This window comes from Pseudophryne corroboree, chromosome 7, assembly GCF_028390025.1.
Source record: "Pseudophryne corroboree isolate aPseCor3 chromosome 7, aPseCor3.hap2, whole genome shotgun sequence".
Lineage (NCBI taxonomy): Eukaryota > Metazoa > Chordata > Amphibia > Anura > Myobatrachidae > Pseudophryne > Pseudophryne corroboree.
The window spans coordinates 102,380,656-102,402,611 of record NC_086450.1 but is presented as its reverse complement, the minus strand read 5'-3'; the positions used below and the strand labels follow the sequence as shown (position 1 = coordinate 102,402,611).

Genomic DNA, 21,956 nt, shown 5'->3' with positions numbered 1-21,956 from the left:
ACCGACTGGAACACCCTCGGTGTCACCAGGGCGTCCACTGCCACCGCCTGAGGGTCTCTTGACCTGGCGCAATACCTCTGTAGTTTTTTGTTGAGGCGGGACGCCATCATGTCTATCTGGGGCAGTCCCCACTGACTTGCAATCTGTGCGAAGACTTCCTGATGAAGTCCCCGCTCTCCTGGATGTAGATCGTGTCTGCTGAGGAAGTCTGCTTCCCAGTTGTCCACTCCTGGAATGAACACTGCTGACAGTGCGCTTACATGATTTTCCGCCCAGCGAAGAATCCTGGTGGCTTCCGCCATTGCCACTCTGCTCCATGTGCCGCCTTTGGCGGTTTACATGAGCCACTGTGGTGATGTTGTCTGATTGAATCAGAACCGGTAGGTCGCGAAGCAAAGTCTCCACTTGAAGAAGGGCGTTGTATATGGCCCTCAGCTCCAGGACGTTGATGTGAAGACAAGTCTCCTGGCTTGACCAAAGACCTTGGAAGTTTGTTCCCTGTGTGACCGCTCCCCAACCTCGGAGGCTCGCGTCCGTGGTTACCAGAATCCAGTCCTGAATGCCAAACCTGCGACCCTCTAGAAGGTGAGCACTCTGCAGCCACCACAGGAGAGATACCCTGGCCCTGGGGGACAGGGTGATCAACTGATGAATCTGTAGATGTGACCCGGACCACTTGTCCAGTAGGTCCCATTGGAAAGTTCTCGCATGGAACCTGCCGAAGGGAATGGCCTCGTAAGACGCCACCATCTTTCCCAGGACTCGAGTGCAGTGATGCACTGACACCTGTTTTGGCTTCAATAGGTCCCTGACCAGAGTCATGAGTTCCTGGGCCTTTTCTATCGGAAGATAAACCCTTTTCTTGTCCGTATCCAGAATCATGCCTAAGAAGGTCAAACGAGTCGTAGGAACCAACTGTGACTTCGGGATATTGAGAATCCAGCCGTGTTGCTGTAACACCTTCAGTGAAAGTGACACGCTGTTCAACAACTGCTCTCGTGATCTCGCTTTTATGAGGAGATTGTCCAAGTACGGGATAATTGTGACACCCTGCTTGCGCAGGAGCACCATCATTTCCGCCATTACCTTGGTGAAAATCCTCGGGGCCGTGGAAAGCCCAAACGGCAACGTCTGAAATTGGTAATGACACTACTGTACCGCAAATCTCAGGTACGCCTGATGAGGTGGATAAATGGGAACATGAAGGTATGCATCCTTTATGTCCAGGGATACCATAAAATCCCCCCCTTCTAGGCTGGCGATGACCGCTCTGAGCGATTCCATCTTGAACTTGAACCTTTTCAAGTATAGGTTCAAGGATTTTAAATTTAAAATGGGTCTGACCGAACCGTCCGGTTTCGGGACTACAAACAGGGTTGAGTAATACCCCCTCCCTTGTTGAAGCAGGGGAACTTTGACCACCACCTGTTGAAGACACAATTTGTGAATTGCATTTAAAACTATCTCCCTTTCTGAGGGAGAAGCTGGTTGGGCCGATTTGAAAAACCGGCGAGGAGGCACCTCTTCGAATTCCAGCTTGTAACCCTGGGAAACAATTTCTATTGCCCAGGGATCCACCTGTGAGTGAACCCAGATGTGGCTGAAAAGTCGAAGACGTGCCCCCACTGGGGCGGACTCCCTCAGCGGAGCCTCAGCGTCATGCGGTGGATTTTGTTGAGGCCGGGGAGGACTTCTGCTCCTGGGAACTAGCTGTGGTAGGCAGATTTTTCCCTCTGCCCTTACCTCTGGCAAGAAAGGACGATCCTCGTACTGTCTTGTTTCTATTTGACCGAAAGGACTGCATCTGATAATGTGGCGCTTTCTTAGGCTGTGAGGGAATATAAGGCAAAAAATTTGATTTACCTGCCGTAGCTGTGGAAACCAGGTCCGAGAGAACTTCCCCAAACAATTCCTCACCCCTGTAAGGTAAAACCTCCATATGCCTCTTTGAGTCGGCATCACCTGTCCATTGCCGGGTCCATAGGACTCGTCTAGCAGAAATCGCTATAGCGTTGACTCTAGAACCCAGTAGGCCAATGTCTCTTTGAGCATCTCTCATATATAAGACAGCATCTTTAATATGACCCAGGGTCAATAAAATGGTATCCTTATCCAGGGTATCCATTTCCGCCGATAAGGTATCTGTCCACGCTACTACAGCGCTACAAACCCAAGCCGACGCTATCGCCGGTCTGAGTAAGGTACCAGAATGTGTGTAAATGGACTTCAAGGTAGCCTCCTGCTTGCGATCAGCAGGATCCCTGAGGGTAGCCGTATCTTGGGATGGCAGCGCTACCTTTTTGGATAAGCGTGTCAACACTTTGTCCACCCTTGGGGAGAATTCCCACCGTATCCTGTCCTTAGTCGGGAAAGGATGCGCCATAAGAATTCTTTTGGGAATCTGCAGTTTCTTGTCTGGAGATTCCCAAGCCTTTTCAAATAACTCGTTCAGCTCATGAGATGGGGGAAAGGTTACCTCAGGTTTCTTTTCCTTATACATGTGTACCCTCGTGTCAGGGACAGGGGGTCCTCTGTGATATGCAAAACATCTTTTATTGCAATAATCATATATTGAATACTTTTAGCCAATTTTGGCTGTAACTTTGCATCATCGTAGTCGACACTGGAGTCAGAATCCGTGTCGGTATTAGTGTCTACTATTTGGGATAGTGGGCGCTTTTGAGACCCCGAAGGTCCCTGTGACATAGGGGCAGGCAGGGCTCGACTCCCTGTACATTCCCTGGACTCAGCTTTGTCCAACCTTTTGTGCAATAAATTCACAGTAGCACTTAAAACATTCCACATATCCAACCAGTCAGGTGTCGGTGTTGCCGACGGAGACACCACAGTCATTCGCTCCACCTCCTCCCTAGGAGAGCCTTCTACCTCAGACATGCCGACACACACGTACCGACACACCACACACTCAGGGAATCCTCTTATCTGAAGACAGTTCCCCCACAAGGCCCTTTGGAGAGACAGAGAGAGAGTATGCCAGCACACACCCAGCGCTAATGACCCAGGAAAAAACACAATATGTTTACCCAGATAGCGCTGTTTATCTTTATCTGCGCCAAATTATGTGCCCCCCCCCCCCTTTCTTTAAAACCCTCTTTCACCGTGTAAGCAGGGGAGAGTCCGGGGAGCTTCCTCTCAGCGGTGTGCTGTGGAGAAAATGGCGCCGGTGAGTGCTGAGGAACAAGCTCCGCCCCCTCAGCGGCAGGCTTCGGTCCCGCTGAAAATTTTCAAAAATCGGCAGGGGATCTCTTATATACAGTGCCCAGCCTGTATATATAATTTTAAGCCAGATTTGGAGGTTCTTATTGCTGCCCAGGGCCCCCCCCCCCTGCGCCCTGCACCCTTACAGTGCCTGCCGTGTGTGTGTTGTGTGGGAGCAATGGCGCACAGCGTTACCTCAATGAAGATCTGAAGTCTTCTGCCGCCTCTGAAGTCTTCTTTCTTCACATACTCATCCGGCTTCTATCTTCCGGCTCTGCGAGGAGGACGGCGGCGCGGCTCTGGGACGGACGGCGAGGGTGAGACCTGCGTTCCGTTCCCTCTGGAGCTAATGGTGTCCAGTAGCCTAAGAAACAGAGCCTAACGTTAAAGTAGGTCTGTTTCTCTCCCCTTAGTCCCTCGATGCAGGGAGTCTGTTGCCAGCAGTGCTCCCTGAAAATAAAAAAACCTAACAAAATTCTTTTTCAGAGAAACTCAGGAGAGCTCCCCTGTAATCTCCTCTGGGCAGAGTATTAAACTGAGGTCTGGAGGAGGGGCATAGAGAGAGGAGCCAGTGCACACCCATACCTAAAGTTCTTTTTTAGTGCCCATGTCTCCTGCGGAGCCCGTCTATCCCCATGGTCCTTACGGAGTCCCCAGCATCCTCTAGGACGTAAGAGAAATTAATTTACTCCATTTTGGAATAAGGCTGTAACACATACTTACCGACAATCTGGCTGCCCCCTCCGAGAGGAGGCAGCCAGGTCGGAGCAGCGGGGGGGTGGAGATGTGTCTTGATTATGCTTAGGGGCGGGATTGGGGGCGTGGCTGCACGATCACGTCATCGTGGCCCCGCCCCCTGTCTAGCAATGCCGTTAATATTGACATTGCAAGGCAGGGGGCGGGGCCAGGATGACGCAAATCGCGTCATCTGACTCCCGGACCGCGCACTTTGAACTGCGCCGCCGGGGCTTATGTAGGTGATGCGGGTGGGTTGCGGGTGGTGGGCACTCGTCCGGGAGACTTGCCTTTTCTTCCGGGGGGCCGGGAGCGCCACCCGATTTTCGGGAGCCTCCCAGCCATTCCGGGAGAGTAGGCAAGTATGCTGTAACATAACAAAATATGGAAAAAGTGAAGCGCTGTGAATACTTTCCGGATGCACTGTATCGGCATCACCTTGACTGCTGGGCCGACCTGATATGTCTGTGAACTATGGGGGTAATTCCAAGTTGATCGCAGCAGGAATTTAGTTAGCAATTGGGCAAAACCATGTGCACTGCAGGGGAGGTAGATTTAACATGTGCAGAGAGAGTTAGATTTGGGTGGGGTGAGTTCAATCTGCAATCTAATTTGCAGTGTAAAAATAAAGCAGCCAGTATTTACCCTGCACAGAAATAAAATAACCCACCCAAATATAACTCTCTCTGCACATGTTAAAAATCTGCCTCCCCTGCAGTGCACATGGTTTTGCCCAATTGCTAACTAAATTCCTGCTGCGATCAACTTGGAATTACCCCCAATGTCGTTCAAACTTCACAGACATATCAGTTGTACACACAGGGGGGGTCATTCCAAGTTGTTCGCTCGCAAGCTGCTTTTAGCAGCATTGCACACGCTAAGCCGCCGCCTACTGGGAGTGAATCTTAGCTTCTTAAAATTGCGAACGAAAGATTCGCATTATTGCGAAAATACATCTCTGTGCAGTTTCTGAGTAGCTCGAGACTTACTCGGCATCTGCGATCAGTTCAGTGCTTGTCGTTCCTGGTTTGACGTCACAAACACACCCAGCGTTCGCCCAGACACTCCTCCGTTTCTCCAGCCACTCCCGCGTTTTTCCCAGAAACGGTAGCGTTTTTTCCCACACACCCATAAAACGGCCTGTTTCCGCCCAGAAACACCCACTTCCTGTCAATCACATTACGATCACCAGAACGAAGAAAAAACCGTGAGTAAAATTCCTAACTGCATAGCAAATTTACTTGGCGCAGTCGCAGTGCGGACATTGCGCATGCGCACTAAGCGGAAAATCGCTGCGATGCGAAAAAATTTACCGAGCGAACAACTCGGAATGACCTCCAGGGGGTAATTCCAAAATGATCGCAGCAGGAAAGTTTTTAGCAGTTGGGCAAAACCATGTGCACTGCAGGGGAGGCAGATATAACATGTGCAGAGAGAGTTAGATTTGGGTGGGTTATTTCATTTCTGTGCAGGGTAAATACTGGCTACTTGTTTTTACACTGCAATTTAGATTTCAGTTTGAACACACCACACCCAAATCTAACTCTCTCTGCACATGTTATATCTGCCCCCCCTGCAGTGCACATGGTTTTGCCCAACTGCTAAAAACTTTTCTGCTGCGATCAACTTGGAATTACCCCCACAAGCCGATGGTCCCATCGATATAGCATTTGTAAGCTGTACAGACAATGTATCAGCAGGCATGTACTTAGCCTTAGTTTAGAAGAGACAGCATCTGGCCTAATGCTTACCTTCCAACTGTCCTGATATTGGCCCTCATTCAGATCCCAAAGGATCTGCAGCGCATTCCACAAAAAGTACTGATGTTCGATACTCCGCGCATTTGCAGGACCTGTATTGCACATGTCCAGTAAGGATCTGTGACAGCGGACTCAGGACGGCATCAGACTGTCAGTGATTGGGGGCGGGGAGTGCGTGGCGACGGCCTCTGTTTTTTTAAATGAAGCTGTGTTACTGGTGTTCTGGGAAGAGGGAAGAGGCCAGGATCTCCATCACATGACAGATTTCCTGGCCTCTGTGTAGCAGATGCGGCGGCCAACTTGCGTGACTCCATTGTTACGCAGTCGGCCCATGGTGTCAGATATGCATTACCATATTAGTGCTATTGCTGCTTTTCCTAAGTAAGAAGGAGCATCAATTCCAACCACATCTGGATGAGGACCATTGCACTGCAGGACAGTTCTTGTTAATGGACCTAAAAAGGGGCGGTGTTTCACCCCAAAAGTGGATGATTCTGGAGTTTTGCTAGGTATGGGAGCTTATTTTGTCCTGAGTTTGGGTGTCTAAATGTTTGGTATGTGGAAAACTAAATTTTAGCTCAATTGGTCTGGGCAACAAACACAGCAAAGCAGACTTACTGTACTGTCTGGCCTGCCTTCTAAGTGAAAAGAATTGAGAAGTGGGCCAGTGGAGAAGTTGCCCATGGCAACCAATCAGCTTTGAGGTAACATTTATCAAGTGCATTCTATAAAATGTATACGTAGCAGCTGATTGGTTGCCATGGCCAACTTCTCCACTGGCTCACTTTTCCACTCGCTTCACTGCTTCATACGCCTACCCTTTTGACGGATGCATGCATGAGACGGATGATGGGAGTTGTAGTTAAGTGTCACAATCATTACACAAGATGCAGTGGGGCTACTGCATGGCACTCTCACTCCCATTACACAAGCTGCTTTGGGGTCACTGTATGACACCCTCACTCCCGTTACACAAGATGCTGTGGGGCTACTGCATGGCACCCTCACTCCCGTTACACAAGCTGCTGTGGGGTCACTGCATGACACCCTCACTCCCGTTACATAGCTGCTGTGGGGTCACTGCATGGCACCCTCACTCCCATTACACAAGCTGCTGTGGGGACACTGCATGGCACCCTCAATCCCGTTACACAAGATGCTGTGGGGTCACTGCATGGCACCCTCACTCCCGTTACAAAAGATGCTGTGGGGGTCACTGAATGGCACGCTCACTCCCGTTACACAAGCTGCTGTGGGGTCACTGCATGGCACCCTCACTCCCGTTAAACAAGCTGCTGTGGGGTCACTGCATGGCACCCTCACTATCGTTACACAAGCTGCTGGGGGGTCACTGCATGGCACCCTCACTCCCGTTACACAAGCTGCTGTGGAGTCACTGCATGGCACCCTAACTCCCGTTACACAAGCTGCTGTGGGGTCACTACATGGCACCCTCACTCCCGTTACACAAGCTGCTGTGGGGTCACTGCATGGCACCCTCACTCCCGTTACACAAGCTGCTGTGGGGTCACTGCATGGCACCCTCAATCCCGTTACACAAGATGCTGTGGGGTCACTGCATGGCACCCTCACTCCCGTTACACAAGATGCTGTGGGGACACTGCATGGCACCCTCACTCCCGTTACACAAGATGCTGTGGGGATACTGCATGGCGCCATCACTCCCGTTACACAAGATGCTGTGGGGTCACTGCATGGCACCCTCACTCCCGTTCCACAAGATACTGTGGGATCACTGTATGGCGCCCTCACTCCCGTTACACAAGAAGCTGTGGGGCTACTGCATGGCGCCCTCACTCCCGTTACACAAGATGCTGTGGGGTCACTACATGGCACCCTCACTCCCGTTACACAAGATGCTGTGGGGTCACTGCATGGCACCCTCACTCCCATTACACAAGCTGCTGTGGGGTCACTGCATGGCACCCTCACTCCCATTACACAAGCTGCTGTGGGGTCACTGCATGGCACCCTCACTCCCGCTACACAAGCTGCTGTGGGGTCACTGCATGGCACCCTCACTCCCGTTACACAAGATGCTGTGGGGACACTGCATGGCACCCTCACTCCCGTTACACAAGATGCTGTGGGGCTACTGCATGGCGCCCTCACTCCCGTTACACAAGATGCTGTGGGGTCACTGCATGGCACCCTCACTCCCGTTCCACAAGATACTGTGGGGTCACTGCATGGCACCCTCACTCCTGTTACACAAGCTGCTGTGGGGACACTGCATGGCGCCCTCACTCCTATTACACAAGCTGCTGTGGGGACACTGCATGGCGCCCTCACTCCCGTTACACAAGATGCTGTGGGGCTATTGCATGGCACCCTCACTCCCGTTACACAAGATGCTGTGGGGCTATTGCATGGCACCCTCACTCCCGTTACACAAGATGCTGTGGGGCTACTGCATGGCACCCTCACTCCCATTCCACAAGATGCTGTGGGGTCACTGCATGGAGCCCTCACTCCCGTTCCAAAAGATGCTCTGGGGCTACTGCATGGCGCCCTCACTCCCGTTACATAAGATGCTGTGGGGCTACTGCATGGCACCATCACTCCCGTTACACAAGCTGCTGTGGGGTCACTACATGGCACCCTCACTCCCGTTACACAAGCTGCTGTGGGGTCACTGCATGGCACCCTCACTCCCGTTACACAAGCTGCTGTGGGGTCACTGCATGGCACCCTCACTCCCGTTACACAAGCTGCTGTGGGGTCACTGCATGGCGCCCTCACTCCAGTTACATAAGATGCTGTGGGGTCACTGCATGGCACCCTCACTCCCACTACACAAGCTGCTGTGGGGTCACTGCATGGCACCCTCACTCCCGCTACACAAGCTGCTGTGGGGTCACTGCATGGCACCCTCACTCCCGTTACACAAGATGCTGTGGGGACACTGCATGGCACCCTCACTCCCGTTACACAAGATGCTGTGGGGCTACTGCATGGCGCCCTCACTCCCGTTACACAAGATGCTGTGGGGTCACTGCATGGCACCCTCACTCCCGTTCCACAAGATACTGTGGGATCACTGTATGGCGCCCTCACTCCCGTTACACAAGAAGCTGTGGGGCTACTGCATGGCGCCCTCACTCCCGTTACACAAGATGCTGTGGGGTCACTACATGGCACCCTCACTCCCGTTACACAAGATGCTGTGGGGTCACTGCATGGCACCCTCACTCCCATTACACAAGCTGCTGTGGGGTCACTGCATGGCACCCTCACTCCCACTACACAAGCTGCTGTGGGGTCACTGCATGGCACCCTCACTCCCGCTACACAAGCTGCTGTGGGGCTACTGCATGGCGCCCTCACTCCCGTTACACAAGATGCTGTGGGGTCACTACATGGCACCCTCACTCCCGTTACACAAGATGCTGTGGGGTCACTGCATGGCACCCTCACTCCCATTACACAAGCTGCTGTGGGGTCACTGCATGACACCCTCACTCCCACTACACAAGCTGCTGTGGGGTCACTGCATGGCACCCTCACTCCCGCTACACAAGCTGCTGTGGGGTCACTGCATGGCACCCTCACTCCCGTTACACAAGATGCTGTGGGGACACTGCATGGCACCCTCACTCCCGTTCCACAAGATACTGTGGGATCACTGTATGGCGCCCTCACTCCCGTTACACAAGAAGCTGTGGGGCTACTGCATGGCGTCCTCACTCCCGTTACACAAGATGCTGTGGGGTCACTACATGGCACCCTCACTCCCGTTACACAAGATGCTGTGGGGTCACTGCATGGCACCCTCACTCCCGTTCCACAAGATACTGTGGGATCACTGTATGGCGCCCTCACTCCCGTTACACAAGATGCTGTGGGGACACTGCATGGCTCCCTCACTTCCATTACACAAGATGCTGTGGGGCTACTGCATGGCACCCTCACTCCCGTTACACAAGATGCTGTGGGGACACTGCATGGCACCCTCACTCCCGTTACACAAGATGCTGTGGGGACACTGCATGGCACCCTCACTCCCGTTACACAAGATGCTGTGTGGACACTGCATGGCACCCTCACTCCCGTTACACAAGATGCTGTGGGGATCACTGCATGGATCCCTCACTTCCATTACACAAGATGCTGTGGGGCTACTGCATGGCACCCTCACTCCCGTTACACAAGATGCTGTGGGGACACTGCATGGCACCCTCACTCCCGTTACACAAGATGCTTGTTGGGTCACTGCATGGCACCCTCACTCCAGTTACACAAGATACTGTGGGGATCACTGCATGGCTCCCTCACTTCCATTACACAAGATGCTGTGGGGTCACTGCATGGCTCCCTCACTTCCATTACACAAGATGCTGTGGGCCTACTGCTTGGCACCCTCACTCCCGTTACACAAGATGCTGTGGGGACACTGCATGGCACCCTCACTCCCGTTACACATGATGCTGTGGGGTCACTGCATGGCACCCTCACTCCCGTTACCCCTTAGTCCCTCACTCTACTGGGACTCAGCACCTACCACTATATTTCTGGAGTCAGAAGCAAAAACACAAATGCAACTTAGTTTTCTTGTAGATAATATTTTAAAATTCAAACTTCCATTTATATATCAGACAAGCCACAGCAATCATCCAATCAGCTGCATTGACATGTTCCACTAATTAGAATCAATCTACAAGTGAGAATGACAGTGTCCCAACGGCACTTGTGATGCACACAACTAGGAAAATGCATCAGGGTGCTGCAGATTTCAACATACGCCTGTTGTCGGAGCGTACCTCTTCTTATGTAGGTTCAGTGAGGGCATGTCAGCAGATTTCCAAACTATGCAGAGCTGGCTGGAAGTGTAAATATACCTGTTCTCAGACCCATCTGTTGCACCAAGGGTAGGGCTGGTGTGTGTGTGCACTGAAGATGATAGATATCAAACCAAGCATTATGGATAGGGGTTGGCTGCTTACAGAGATGCATACAAATGTGTAGGCATGCCGAAAGGGGGGTGGGCGCATGTACTAATTACCCCGGTCTGGCTTGTTTAGAAGGTTTGATGCATCTCCCCCTAAATCTCTGTAATGTCCATCAACAATTTCCAAATCAATGGTGTATCTACTGAGTGCAGGATGTGCGGTTCACATGGGTCCAGGGGGCCATGCCACATATCCTGCTCCCATATATTAAGCTCACCTTTCCAGAGTCCCCCATTGGTGCTGCAGATATCACTGGGAAAATGGCTCCGAAGGCATTTTTCCCAGAGATGTACGCATGCACAGTATAGAAGTCACTAGGAACATGGCGCCGGCACCATGTTCCCAGAGACCAGCGCATGCTCAGTAGACTCTGGGACAGTGTTAGAGTCTACTCCACCACGGGAGAATAGGAACCCCGTACGGAGACTGTACACAGTCAGGCCCCCTCCTCTGATAAACTGCCCTGCTAGACTCTATATAAAACATTAACCTGTTTCACTGTACACAACTTCCAACATAATAATGCAATTTACTCTGCTGCACTACAGTTTAGGAGTACAATATTTAAGCTCGTTTCTGGCAACAGAGGGTAAGTTGAGACATAACTCAGAAAGTATTGTGTTCTATATATTTAATGCCGAGCATAAGTTAATAAATCTGAACCAATGTGAGTTTTCTGCGTCAAGTCCTGCAGTAATGAGTGTCTGACTGTGCTCTGAAATGATTATTAATAATGTGCGTAATATATTTGATGGACATCTGCTTGTAGACAATTCTCATATTGCAATGCCTAACTGATCACTCATAGGGTGCTACCAATACAGCCTGTTAATTTCACACTGAATGAGCTAAATGTGTAAGTGCCAAGCTAGAAGTGAGAAGCAATTTATACTGTATGGAACAGCTTCAAGCATTGCGTCCTTGATTACAGTAGTGGAAATCATTTTCTTAGTCTTTAACAATCTAGATCATGAGTAGATAAATTCCGACACATCAGTGTTTGCTGAATTACTTATTCCATCAGCCTCCCTCATGAGAAATGTAGACGATCCCCTGTAACATGTTTGTATTGGGTTATTTACATGGCTGTTGTTGAAAAGGTAACGTAGCATTACAATAAGATACACAGTATCACAAGGGAGCGCTAGACTTCATTAGTCAAAAAAACAATTTATTATAAAAGTATTATTATTAAAACCAATATAATATATAATAAATTACACCATATAATACCACTGCATACTTAACAGTCCATATTACCACCAATATATGTTCCACAGACAATATGCAATTAAAGATCCAATACAGGATATTAAGCACAACTAAGTGCTATTTGTAGCTCCAAAAGAAGGCTAATTGTTAAACTGCTGGTGTGCTGATGTATGTTTAAAGGGGTGTAGTATGGTATGCCTGCGGCCGGGCTCCCGGCGACCAGCATACCGGCACCGGAAGCCCGACCGCCGGCATACCGACAGCGCGGCGAGCTCAAATGAGCCCCTGCGGGCACGGTGGCGCGATACGCGCGCCACGCTATTTGTTCTCCCTCCAGGGGGGTCGTGGACCCCCAAGAGGGAGAAAAACTGTCGGTATGCCGGCGGTCGGGATTCCGGCACCGGTATACTGTACCCCGGGATCTCGACAGTCGGCAACCTGAAGACCACCCGTTTAAAGATAGTTCAGCCAATACTGTGTAGAAGCGGCTCACACAAAGCTTATTAAGAGCCCGCCGGACCAGCGATTTCAAATACAATCCCCACCGTCAAGCAAAGTCTCACCGCTGCCGCTTTGTGTATCTCAGCAAAGCCGGCTTTTGATGTAAAGGATCCGATGGTACGGGATAATTGCGGCGATGTGGTGGTATCCGCGGGGAGGGGAAGCGTGGCTCCGGGTTACAGCAGATGGATAAGTGCAGGGTCACCTCCAAACTGTGGGTAATCTGGGTGGTTAAGGCCGTATAGATGCAGTGGGTATATCCCTTAACGCGTTTCTCCGTGCTCATGTATCAAACGGTTTCATCAGAAGGTAAAAATGGTGTAGATGGTTGTCCATATTTAAAGAACCAATAGCCAATCGGTTAGCAGCCATGATTGTTACTCCACAGGTGTGCATATAGAGAGCACCTGGCAATTGATTTTAACCACATGGTGCAAATACATATAAACGTAATCCTATTTCTTCCAATTATATGAGGACTATAACAATCACAAAATGAAATATAATAATAAAATAACATAACAAATAATGGCAACAATATATTGTCGCAAATTAAAATTGTGATCAATATAAGCAAAAACAGCAACATATTTATTTATTATCAGGAGAGACACAGGTGGACAGTAGTAAATATAGAACCACTCAAGTTCGTATGAAACAGAGAGAGTCTCTTTGCTATATGAGCAGATAGCTCAGTGGTCTGATGCTCTATACTATTGCACAGACCAACTGGGGATCAAATCCCAGTTAGGCTCACTTAATATTTATTATTCATTTTTCTCTTACGTCCTAGAGGATGCTGGGGACTCCAAAAGGACCGTGGGGTATAGACAGGATCCGCAGGAGACATGGGCACACTATAAGACTTTGAATGGGTGTGAACGGGCTCCTCCCTCTATGCCCCTCCTCCAGACCTCAGTTAGATTCTGTGCCGAGAGAGACTGGACACACACTAGGGGAGCTCTCCTGAGTTTCTCTGAAAAGACTTTAAGTTAGATTTTTATTTTCAGGGAGACCTGTTGGCTACAGGCTCCCTGCATCGTGGGAGTGAGGGGAGAGAAGCAGACCTACTTCTTCTGAGTTAAAGGCTCTGCTTCTTAGGCTACTGGACACCATTAGCTCCAGAGGGTTCGATCACTTGGTTCGCCTAGCTGCTTGTTCCCGGAGCCGCGCCGTCAACCCCCTCACAGAAGCCAGAAGAAAGAAGCCGGGTGAGTATATAGAAGCAAGAAGACTTCAGTGACGGCAGAAGACTTCAGTAACGAGGTACAGTGCAGCGGTCGCACTGCGCCCCATGCACCCACACATACTTCCAACGGCACTTACAGGGTGCAGGGCGCAGGGGGGCACCCTGGGCAGCATGTTACTGAGGCAAAAAACTGGCTAAAGAGACATATTATAAGTGCCTAGGCACTAAATATAAGCCCCCGCCAGTGTAAATATTTAAAAACTGAGCGGGACTACAGCGCACTGAGTTGTGGGCGTGGCTTAGCCTCACAGCTTACCAGCGCCATTTTCTCTCTTCACAGACTTGCAGAGACGCTGGCCCGGACCTCCACTCTCCTGATCAAGTACAGGGAGCAAAACGGGGGGGGGGGGGGGGCACAGTATTTTGGAGCTATCATGACAACGCACACATCATATATTATTTTTCAGTATTATATGGGCGCTGGGGTGTGAGCTGGTATACACACTCTGTGTTTCTCTAACAGGCTTCCCTGTGGGTCTGTCCCCTATAGCCAGTGTGAGTAGGTGTGTGTGGGTGCTCCTCCCCGGAGAAGTTCCTGGGGGCGCAGAGAATGATTTGGGAGTGACTCTGTCGGCACCGCCGACTGCTGATTGGGTGAATATGTTGAGTACATTGAATGCAAATGTGGCGTTATTGTCTAAAAGGCTGGATAAATCTGATTCTCAGACACAAACGTGGAGGAAATCCATGGAGGACGCCTTGTCCCAGGTACAGGTCCCCTCAGGGTCACAAGAGCGTTCATTTACCCAAATAGCTGATACGGATACCGACACGGACTCTGACTCCAGTGTCGACAATAGTGATTGTGGCTATTAAAGATGTTTTACCTATTTCTGAAGTACCTGCTGTTCCTGATACAAGGGTTTGTTTGTATAAGGGAAAGAAGCCTGAGGTGATGTTTCCCCCCTCTCATGAACTGAACGCTCTTTGTGAAAAAGCTTGGGAATCACCTGATAAAAGATGTCAGATTCCCAAGAGAATTTTTATGGCATATCCTTTCCTCTCTGACGACAGGGAAAAGTGGGAGTCATCTCCCAATGTGGACAAAGCTCTGGCACGGCTGTCCAAGATGGTGGCGCTACCGTCTCCCGACACTGCTGCCCTCAAGGATCCTGCGGATCGTAAGCAGGAAACGACATTAAAATCCATTTATGTCACATCGGGGTGCACTCCTCAGACCGGCCGTGGCGTCTGCATGGGTGGGTAGTGCTATTGTAAAGTGGGCTGATAATTTGGCATCTGACATGGATACCATAGATAGGGATAACATTCTGTTGACTCTCGGTTATATCAGGGATGCTGCAGCTTACCTATAGGATGTGGCGAGAGATATTGGCCTCTTGGGATCAAGGGCCAATGCCATGGCAGTCTCGGCCAGGAGAGCGCTGTGGATTCATCAATGGAATGCTGATGCCAACTCCAAGAAAGCTTTGGAGGCTCTCCCATATAAAGGTAGTGTCTTGTTTGGTGACGGCCTCGCTGACCTGGTGTCTACCGCTACAGTGGGTAAGTCATCTTTTCTTCCTTATGTTCCAGCGCAACAGAAAAAGGCGCCCCATTATCAGAAGCAGTCCTTTTGGCCTAATAAATACAAGAAAGGAAGAGGCTCGTCCTTCCTTGCTTCAAAAGGTAGAGGAAGGGGTAAAAGGTCGCCTGCTGTGTCAGGCTCCCAGGACCAAAAGTCCTCCCCGGCCTCTGCCAAGTCCACCGCATGACGCTGGGGCTCCCCTACGGGAGTCAGTGCCGGTGGGGGCGCATCTCAGATTCAGTCAGGTCTGGTTTCACTCGGGCCTAGATCCTTGGGTATTAGACATAGTGTCCCAAGGGTACAAACTGGAGTTTCAGGAGGTGCCCCCCCCCCCCCACACCGATCTTTCAAATCAGCCTTGCCAGTTTCTATCCCAGAAAGGGAAGTAGTGAGTGCTGCGATACAAAAGCTGTGTCAACAGAGTGTCATTGTCTCGGTACCCCCGTCCTAACGGGGAGAATGGTTTTATTCGAGCCTCTTTGTCGTACCAAAGCCGGACGGCTCGGTCAGACCGATCCTCAACCTAAAATCCCTCAATCTGTATTTGAAAACTTTCAAGTTCAAGATGGAATCTCTTCGAGCAGTGATCTCCAGTCTGGAAGGGAGGGGATTTTATGGCGTCAGTCGACATAAAAGATGCCTACTTACACGTCCCGATATATCCTCCACATCAAGCTTTCCTGAGATTTGCGGTGCAGGATTATCATTACCAATTTCAGACGTTGCCATTTGGGCTTTCCACGGTCCCGAGGGTCTTCACCAAAGTGATGGCGGAAATGATGGTGCTCCTACGCAAGTGAGGTGTCACAATTATCCTGTACTTGGATGATCTCCTGATAAAGGCGAGATCGAAGGAGCAGTTGCTAAGAAATGTGGAACTCTCCCTGATGGTTCTGCAACATCATGGTTGGATTCTAAATTTGCCAAAGTCTCAGTTGATTCCGACAACTCGGCTGCCTTTCTTGGGCATGATTCTGGACACGGTACTGCAAAGAGTGTTTCTTCCAGCGGAAAAAGCTCTGGAAATCCAATGCATGGTCAAGGAGATTCTGAAACCGGCAAGAGTGTCGATTCATCAATGCACTTGAGTGCTAGGGAAGATGGTTGCGGCTTACGAAGCCATTCCGTTTGGCAGGTTTCATGCCCAGGTGTTTCAGTGGGACCTGCTGGAGAAATGGTCCGGGTCTCACCTGCACATGCACCGGAAAATAAGTCTATCTTCCAGGACCAGAATTTCTCTCCTGTGGTGGCTGCAAAGTTCTCACTTTCTAGAGGGACGCAGGTTCCGAATCCAGGATTGGGTCCTGCTGACTACGGATGCAAGTCTCCGAGGCTGGGGAGCAGTCACACGGGGAAGAAGTTTCCAGGGAAAGTGGTCAAGCCAGTAAACTTGTCTCCACATAAACGTTCTGGAGTTTAGAGCCATCTACAACGGCATTCTGCAAGCGGAACATCTGCTTCGAGGTCTACCTGTCCTGATTCAGTCAGACAACGTAACAGCGGTAGCGTACGTAAACCGCCAGGGCAGAACAAAGAGCAGAGCGGCGATGGCGGAGGCCACAAGAGTTCTCTGCTGGGCGGTAAAGCACGTGAGCGCTCTGTCAGCAGTCTTCCTTCCGGGCGTGGACAACTGAGAAGCAGACTTCCTCAGCAGACACGATCTCCATCCAGGAGAGTGGGCTCTTCATCAAGAGGTATTTGTAGAAGTGACAAGGCATTGGAGAATTCCTCAAATAGACATGATGGCGTCTCGCCTCAACAAGAAGCTTCCGAGGTATTGTTCCAGGTCAAGGGACCCCCAAGCCAGTGCAGTAGACGCCCTGGTAACTCCAAGGGTGTTTCAGTCGGTATATGTGTTCCCTCCGCTTCCTCTCATTCCAAAAGTGTTGAGGATCATAAAACGAACAAGGGTTCCGGCAGTACTCGTCGTTCCAGATTGGCCACGAAGGGCTTGGTATCCGGATCTTCAGGAATTGCTCATAGAAGATTCTTGGCCGCTTCCTCTCAGAGAGGACCTGTTACTGCAGGGGCCATGCGTATTTCAAGACTTACCGCGGCTGCGTTTGATGGCGTGGAGGTTGACCGCCAAATTCTAGCTCGGAAGGGTATTCCTGGGGAAGTTATCCCCACTCTCTTTAAGGCTAGAAAGGAGGTCACGGCGAAGCATTATCACCGTATTTGGAGAAAATATGTGTCGTGGTGTGAAGCCAAGAAAGCTCCTGCGGAGGAGCTTCAGCTGGGTCGTTTCCTCCATTTTTTGCAGGCAGGCGTGGATGCAGGCCTGAAATTGGGTTCCATAAAAGTGCAGATTTCGGCTTTATCTATTTTCTTTAAAAAAGAATTGGCCCTCCTTCCTGAAGTTCAGAGTTTCGTGAAGGGAGTGCTGCATATCCATCCTCCGTTTGTGCCACCCGTGGCACCGTGGGATCTTGACGTGGTGTTACAATTTCTTATGTCTCTGTTAGGGTCTCCTGCCCTGTGCTGCCACGTCGTCATGGCAACCGGGAGACAAGTGCTAGCGGAGTGACCTGAGCGCAGCCGATACTCCGGTTCGGGTCTTTTGCTGTGCAGTGGTTATAGGCTCTGTGCATGGCAGGGGATCCGGTGCTGGTTTTTGTGCTCACAGTCTGTGAGGTCTGAGTGGGGCGTGGACAGTACCTGCTTTATAAGGCCTCTTCTCAGGGTAAGCAGATGCTGCTGAATCTTTGTTGGTTAGTCAGTTTCTGAAAGTTAGCCAGTACTGTGTAGCTTTGTATTTGTTTGTTGCTTACTGCAAATAGGCCTGGGGATTTGGTATTACACTCTGCCAATCCAGACCTAGCAGTAAGACTGGAGTCAGTCGTTTAGCTTGCTGGGGTTCTGTTACTACTCTGTGAACTTAGCAAGTTTGCGGCTGTATTCTAAGACTTGCCTGTCTAATCCTGTCTCACTTTGCTAGGTGTCAGGGGTCAGTTTAGTGGCAGTAAGCTGAACCTGTGCACTGCAAGTGAGAATTAGGATTGTGGAGACTCTCCTTGTGTCTATCATTCCATCTCTGACCAAGGAGTTTACTGCCACACCCGTTGGTAACCCTTTAGGGTTTTGCTGTTGCCCTTAGCAACAGCATTTCGGGTTCTCTACGTATTAAAACACAACATCTTGCTTTTCTCATCTGAGCAGTTCTAATACAAGGGAGATACCCAGTTCCTTAGCCTCTGGGCTTCTCTGTTCACTTTGTGTGTATTTTGTTACCCTATCACCTTCTGTGTACGTTATGTCATATTCCCCAGTCTGTCTGTAAGTCCATTTGTTTTGCATAACAGTTCAAACACCAGTACATTCCTGCAGGCACTGGAGTGCATAACAGTCCTGACACCAGTACTTTCCTGCAGGCACTGGTGTGCATAACATATTCAGCAGCCTAATACTCCTGTTGAAATTTTGTGGGAATATGGAGCATACCCCTCAAAATACGTTGCAACAGGTGGTCGATCAGGTGCAGGTCCTGACTCGACAATTTAATGATTTGTCCATTAAAATGCACACCTCCCAGGCTGCTGGCGGAGCTCCCGCAGCAGCAGCACCTGCAGGGGTTAAGGAGCCGAAAGTAAATCTCCCGGATCGTTTTTCTGGAGATCGCTCGCAGTTCTTTCGTTTCAAGGAGAGCTGCAAGCTATACTTCCGGCTTAGGCCTCAGTCTTCTGGGTCGGAGATTCAGCGGGTGGGCATAGTGATTTCCTTGCTACAAGGAGACCCACAGGTCTGGGCATATGGGTTGCAGCCTGACTGTCCGTCGCTTAAAAGTGTTGATGCTTTTTTTATGGCACTGGGCATGTTGTATGATGACCCTGACAAGACGGCCTCAGCCGAGGCTCAGATTTCGATCCTTAAGCAAGGGCGAAGGCCAGTTGAGGTTTACTGTACGGAGTTTCGGAGGTTGGCCCATGATACCCAGTGGAATGACCCAGCCCTGAGACACCAGTACCGAAGAGGTCTTTCTAACCAGATAAAGGACCAACTGGTACAATATCCCTTGCCTGATAGCTTGGATCAGCTCATGCAGTTATCCATCCGGGTGGATAGACGGCTGAGAGAGCGTAGGCTTGAAAGGGAGACTGAGATTTCCTTCCTTCCCAAGGGATCCTCAGACTCTGAGGAATTTTCTGAGGAGCCTATGCAGATTGGGGCTACCCGCCTCTCCTCGCGTGAGAAGACGCGGAGGAGACAGCAGGGGTTGTGTTTGTACTGTGGGAATAAAGGTCATGTGGTAGTATCATGCCCAGAAAAGCCGGAAAACTTCAGGGCCTGAGGGTGATGGAAAATATCCTGTCAGGCCAGAAGTCAGAATTTCCCAAGAAGACTTTTATCATTCCGGTGACCTTGAAGATCCTCGGTCAAACTGTCAAGACTGAGGCCTTTGTGGACAGTGGGGCCGACGGGGTTTTTATGGACCGCCAATTCGCCCTGAAACACTCTGTTCCCTTAGTACCCTTGGCATCGGAAATTGAGATTTGTGGGTTAAACGGGGAACCATTATCCCAAGGTAAAATTACCTCTTGCACTAGCCAGATTTCTTTGTTTATTGGAGCCACACACTCTGAAAAATTGTCCTTTTATGTGACTGTCTGTACTTTTGCCCCATTGGTGTTGGGGTTACCCTGGTTAAGGGCCCACAATCCTCAATTTGACTGGGTCTCTGGGGAGATTTTTAGTTGGGGTACTGATTGTTTCAGGAGTTGCTTGAGCCTTCCAGTCAGGCTCTCGCAGCTAAGTTTGCCAGGATTGCCAGGGTGTTATGCAGATTTTGCGGACGTGTTCTCCAAAAAAGTTGCAGAGGTACTACCTCCCCATCGCCCCTATGACTGTGCCATTGATTTGTTGCCAAATGCTAAGCTTCCCAAGAGCAGGTTGTACTCCCTGTCACGTCCTGAGACTCAGGCTATGGCAGAGTACATTCAGGAGAACTTGGCTAAGGGATTTATCAGACCTTCACAGTCTCCAGTTGGGTCGGGGTTCTTCTTCGTGGGTAAAAAGGACGGTTCGTTGCGACCCTGCATCGACTTCAGGGAATTGAACCGTATCACGATTAAAAACTCATACCCACTGCCTCTCATTTCGGTCTTGTTTGACCAGCTTCGTACTGCCACCATTTTTTCTAAGATTGACCTACGCGGTGCGTACAATCTAATCCGAATAAGAGAGGGGGATGAATGGAAGACTGCCTTTAATACCCACTCAGGGCATTATGAATATTTGGTGATGCCTTTTGGGCTCTGTAATGCCCCGGCAGTCTTCCAGGATTTCATGAATGATGTGCTCAGGGAATATTTGGATAGATTCTTAGTTGTATACTTAGATGACATCCTAATCTTCTCCCATTCCCTGGAGGAACATCGGAAGCATGTACGCTTAGTCCTCCAGAAACTCAGAGACCACCGGCTTGGGGCGAAGCTGGAGAAGTGCGAATTTGAAGTTCAGCAAATCGCATTTCTAGGATATATTATCTCCCCAGAAGGTTTCCAAATGGAGGGTTCCAAGGTACAGGCAGTCCTGGATTGGGTGCAGCCCACTAGTTTGAAGGCGCTTCAGCGTTTCCTGGGCTTTGCGAATTTTTATAGACGATTTATCGCTGGATTTTCGTCTATAGTGGCGCCCTTGGTGGCACTCACTAAGAAAGGGGCGGATGTTGCTCACTGGTCTTGTGAGGCTAAAGCGGCTTTTGCCCGTCTCAAAAGGGCATTTGTTTCGGCCAAGGTGCTGCGACACCCAGATCCAGAGCGTCCTTTTGTGGTGGAGGTGGATGCCTCTGAGATGGGTATTGGGGCAGTGCTTTCTCAGATGGGAGTGTCTGATAATCGCCTTCATCCCTGTGCTTACTTTTCCCGTAAATTTTCGCCTGCCGAGATGAATTATGACGTGGGTAACCGGGAATTGTTGGCTATTAAGGATGCACTCGAGGAGTGGAGACACTGGCTTGAGGGGGATAAGTTTGTGGTCTCAATTCTCACTGACCATAAGAATCTGGCATATTTAGAGTCAGCGAAGCGTCTCAATGCCAGGCAGGCACGATGGGCTTTGTTTTTTGCTCGCTTTAATTTTTTGATAACATATCGCCCTGGGTCAAAAAACATCAAGGCTGATGCGCTCTCGCGGAGTTTTGCTCCAATCCAGGAGACCACCGAGGAGCCGTTGCCCATTGTTTCCCCATCATGTATTAAAGTGGGCATTACCCAGGACCTCTTATCATTAGTCCTTAGAGCACAGGAGCAGGCTCCTCCAGACCTTCCGGTAGGTCTTTTGTTTGTGCCTCCTAGGTTAAGACAGCGAGTGTTCCTGGAATTCCATGCCAAGAAGTCTGCAGGTCACCCGGGTATTGCCAGAACTCGGGAGTTGCTATCTAGGGCGGTGTGGTGGCCCTCGGTGGCTAAGGATGTGGATCAGTGGGTTCGGGCATGTGACATCTGTGCCCGAAATAAGACTCCTAGAGGGGTTCCTGTTGGCCCATTACATCCACTCTCTATCCCATCTAAGCCATGGACCCACATTTCAATGGATTTTGTGGTGGACTTGCCCAAATCCTCGGGGATGACAGCCATCTGGGTTGTCGTTGACAGGTTTTCGAAGATGGCGCACTTCGTTCCACTGGTTGGGCTGCCATCGGCCAGACGCCTGTCTGAATTATTTATGCTGCATGTTGTGCGTCTCCACGGGTTGCCACTTGATGTGGTCTCTGACCGCGGATCCCAGTTTGTGGCCAAATTCTGGAGGGCATTTTGTTCCGATCTCCAGATTTCTGTCAGCTT

General features: G+C 50.3%; 1 protein-coding gene across 4 annotated transcripts in view; it reads left to right on the top strand.

The window, feature by feature from the left end:
• Window positions 1–21,956, top strand: part of MYO3B (myosin IIIB) — a 625,340-nt gene that overhangs the window by 449,176 nt on the left and 154,208 nt on the right. The window lies entirely within an intron of this gene.